This window comes from Triticum aestivum, chromosome 7A, assembly GCF_018294505.1.
Source record: "Triticum aestivum cultivar Chinese Spring chromosome 7A, IWGSC CS RefSeq v2.1, whole genome shotgun sequence".
Taxonomy (NCBI): Eukaryota; Viridiplantae; Streptophyta; class Magnoliopsida; order Poales; family Poaceae; genus Triticum; species Triticum aestivum.
The window spans coordinates 651,579,301-651,584,146 of NC_057812.1; positions in this window are offsets into that span (position 1 = coordinate 651,579,301).

A 4,846-nucleotide genomic window follows, 5' to 3' on the forward strand; every position below is an offset into this window, starting at 1 on the left:
ATTTTCCACAGTGTGGTGCAAAGTGATCCACCTCTGAATATACTCTCTGAGAGTCTCATTAGTTTTCTGCACGCAGACTTGCAACTCTGTCAATCCCACTGGTCGCTTGCAAGTCCCTTCAAACGTTCTGACGAACACTCGGGACAGGTCTTCCCAAGTGTAAATGCTGCTAGGAGGTAATTGAGTCAACCATGCCCTGGCAGAACCTTCCAACATGAGGGGCAAATGCTTCATGGCCACCTCGTCGTTCCCACCACCGATCTGAACTGCCACTCGGTAGTCTTCAAGCCAAGTTTCAGGCTTAGACTCACCAGTGAACTTGCTGACTCCTGTTGCCAACCTGAAATTGGGGGGGATAACTGCGGCTCTGATAGCTCTGCTGAAACATTCAGGACCAGAAACATGTACTCGACTGCTCGTGGGTACATCTCTGTCGAGTGCGCCTCGATGGGCTCTGTTCCGGTCGACCAACCCTTGCACGATAATGGATCGCGCGTCGAAGCCTGGCTCTCTGGGGTCAACTGGAACTCTACGCCCTGTACTGTACTGACGCCTATCATCTGGCTGCCGAGGAGCGTAAGACCCACCCCTCGGAGGGGAATAGGGCACTCGACGCCTATCATCTCGGTCGAGTCTGTCGCCATATTGATCTCGCCGATTCTCACGCCCTTCGCGCCGCGGAGGCGATCTGGGGCTGTGAGCCGACTGAACCGTATTCACAGTGACAGATCGACTGTGAATTTTGTTGCGCGACTGAGACACGGCTGAATTCTGATCTCCTGCTGCCCGGAGCAGATCCCTGATTTGCAGCAAACCTCTGCCAGCTTCCGACTGCGAAGGCTGAATGGACTCTGCTATACGGGTCGCAGCTGCTAAATTCTGAATTGGGGTTTGATATACCTGAGTCGGCGGGAAGAGTTGACGTCGACTGGTGTCGGGAACTCGTTGCCGCGCGCGCTCGTCGAGTGCTCGCTGAAGGTTCTCCAGTCGAGTGCGCTCGGCCAAATTGGCCAGACGCGCCTCCTCCAAGGCACGAGCCTCGGGGGTTTCTCCTGCGATGGGAATACGCAGGGGATCCTCGTTCCTGCGGCGAAGCTCTTCTCTTTGCAGAGAGTCGAGTGGCTCGGGCTGGTACTCTTCGTAGTCTCGTGCAGGGTCGCCGCCGTCACCTGCTCCACCACCACGGGCGAAGCCAGGAGGGCTGTGGGGCCCGTCGACCATCAAGATTTCTGCCGCTGGATCACTGCTTCCGCACTCGGATGCAGTCTCTCCGGAGCCAGTCGACTGATCGAACAAGCCGTAGAGAGATTCGTTGGGCTCGATTGCCGCAACTTGTGTAGTGGCCGATTGGCGAGCCACCGCGTGACTCATCCATCGCTGAAGCCTCGACCGGCCTGAGCGCTTGCGCTGGCGGGAGACTGGGAGGGTGGACGATGGAGGAGCCGACCGATACTGGGTCGACGGTTGCCGCAGCAGAACGCCGCGGACACATGCGCGAAAATGCGTCGCACCGCGGACGGGGAGCGCGTCTACGTCGAGTGGAGCCTCCTGGAGCCATGCGGAGTCGTCGGCGATGAATGTGAGAGTGCCGAGACGGATCTCTTGACCCTTGACCAAAACTCCAGCAGACACCATGATGAGAGTACTCGGAAGAATCGCAACTTCTCCACAAAATCGCTAAAACACCTGCCCCACGGTGGGCCCCAACTGTCGTGGTTCTAAGCCTGACAGTAGAGTGGGGGGTAGGTATGGAGAGGCAAGGTCCTAGCTATGGAGAGGTTGTAAGCACAAAGGATGTACGAGTTCAGGCCCTTTTCGGAAGAAGTAACAGCCCTACGTCTCGGAGCCCGGAGGCGGTCGAGTGGATTACGAATGTATGAATTACAGGGTGCCGAACCCCTCTGCCTGTGGAGGGGGGTGGCTTATATAGAGTGCGCCAGGACCCCAGCCAGCCCACGTAGGAGAGGGTTTAAGGTGAGTTAAGTCTGGGGCGTTACTGGTAACGCCCCACATAAAGGCCTTTACTATCATAAAGTCTACTTGATTACAGGCCGTTGCAGTGCAGAGTGCCTCTTGACCTCCTGGTGGTCGAGTGAGTCTTCGTGGTCGAGTCCTTCAGACCAGTCGAGTGAATCCTCGTTGGTCGACTGGAAGGCGACCTCTTCTAAGGATGTCCTGGGGTAAGTTACTTGGATCAGGTCCATGACCCTACCCTAGGTACATAACCCCATCATCGCCTGTCCTTTCGAATGTACCCTCGACACAGGTGGTGTTGTGGCGTTGTGCAGTCGCAGATGCGCAGTGCCTTTTGATTATGTCGACAGTGCAGTGCCGTGGTTTGGTCTGCTTGGCGATGCCCCTCGACGACGCCGGTGACACACAGGTGGCGTGGCATCGTCTCGGCCTCGCGTGACCCTTCGAATGTGCCCTGTGATGCAAGTGGTGTCGTGGCGTTGTGCAGTCTCGGTTGCGTGGAGCCTTTCGATTACGTCGACGGTGCAGTGTCTTGGTTTAGTCTCGGCTGGCCGATGCCGTCCGAACACCGGCGGTGCTCTTTGTTGTGTTGTGTTGTGTTTTCCTTTCTTGTTCTCCCCCTGCTGTGTGTGACGTCTTGTGTGTCGTCGGTGTGTTGTGTTGTTTTATTTTATCTCTCCTCCCATGTATCCCCTGTATCTTTGGTTCACTTGAGCCCATCTTGCGAGGCTGCAAAGCCTTATAGGCAAATGAATACAATTCAGGTTGGGGGGTTCTCTCCCTCCCCGGTGAAAATTCAAGAAAATAAATTCAGCAGCCTATTTTTTTTGGTAAACTATGCAGCAGCCTAGTAAACATTGGTACACAAGTTTTGGTGGCTTTCGGACTCAATAAAGAGGGTGTAACACCAAGGAAATTCTGAATGAATTTTTAAAAATGAATAATGTTTCATAATCCAACTTTTTTTGAACCACTTGAACACATTTTGAAAGAGTAATTTTTCATAAAAGCATGATTTTTTTTCAAAAAATTAGAAAAACATTTTTTACAAGCATGAACATTTCAAAAAATTTAAGGAAATATGTTAGTTCAAATTGTTAAGAACATTTTTCTGAGCAACATTTTGAACACTTTTAAAGAAATATGAGGAGCGTGTAAACTTCAGAACTAACATTTTGAACAACTTTTTTTCGACCACTTCCTTTCCTTTTTCACCGGGAAAACTCCATAAATTGCAAAAAAAAGTCAAACAACTTGGCATGGTGCCTTGAATTGGTTATATAAACTCATGGAATTTTTTAGATCATTTCATGATGCCGATAAAAATGAGCTTTCATACGGACCCATCTTGCCTACCCGAACAACCCCCATTGATTGTGATCTATTTTTTTTGGACATGCATGAAATGATCCAACTATTGCCACTACGCGGGCATGCCCATGGTTTGAACGAATTTTGACACTATATGCAAGTGGCGTCACGTCTGAGCATGTATCAGCTATTTTTCATCGAGAAAACTTCAAAAAGTGCAATAATTGTTAAAACTTTAAACAACTTGGCATGGTGCCTTGAATTGACCATTTAAGCTTATGGGGAAAATTGGAGCCATTTGAAGATGTCGAAAAAAACATACTCTCATACGGATCCTTCTAGACTACCCGAGCACCTCCGTTGAATATGGTATTTTTTCAGACATGCATGAAATGACCCCAACTTTTACAAGCAGGTGGGAATGCTCGTGGTAGGCATCCATGCCAGGTTTGAATTATTTCCAACACTATATGCAAGTTGCGGCACATCCGGCCATTTATCGCCCTTTTTTACTAAGGAAACTCCAGAAATTGTAAACTTTTGTAGAAAACCAAAACAACTTGGCATGGTGCCTTGATTTGGTCATACAAGTCAATGAAAAAAATGAGGTCAATTAATGGACATTGAGAAACAATGTGCTCTCAACGGAGCCTTCTCGCCTATCTGGATACCCTAGGTTGACCATGATATTTTTGTGGACATTCAAAAAAAGGGCATCAACTTTGGTTAACTGGTGGGCATGCACATGGTGAAGATGTGAACACTTTTTCAAATTTGCCAGCATTTTTTCATATTTGCATACTTTTTGAATTTTTTATTTTCTAGGGCCTAAACATTTTTTTCTTCTCTGATTTTTCGTAATTCTTCCCCTTTTTGTTAATTGATTTTCTCCTTCTTGAACTTTATTATTTATTTTGAAACCTGATAAAAAATTTGAAAATTTCTTTAGAATACCATATTCTTTTTTCAATACAAATTTAAAAAATAATCTAAAATTTCACAAAATGTCCCCGTATTCTCATACGGACCCTTCTCGCCTGCCTGAACAATCTCTGTTGAATATGGTTCATTTTTGGACATTCATGAAATGACCTAACTTTTGCCAGCAGGTGGGCATGCTCATGGTAGTCATCCATGTCAGATTTGAGCGACTGACATCGTATGCAAGTTGTGTCACGTTGGCTATTTATGAGGCATTGTTCACTCAAAAAGTCCAGAAAATGCAAAAAATGTCCAAAACTCAAATAACTGGGCATGGTTCCTTGAATTGGTCATATAAGCTCATGAAAAAATTGAGATTATCTGACGATGCCAAAACACATGCCCTCATATCGACCCTTCTGACTTTTTCATTGATTCATGTTTCCTTTTCCATTTCTTGTTTTCTTTTCAAATTTAATTACCTTTTTAAAAAATGTTTATGCTTTCATTTTTTGGAAAATTCAAAATTGGTTAATGGTTTTAAAAAGTTATTCAGCATTTGAAAAATTGCATTTTCAATAGTTTTTATAAATTCAAAAAATGTACAGGATTTTCAAAAAGTGTTGTTTGCTTTCTAGAA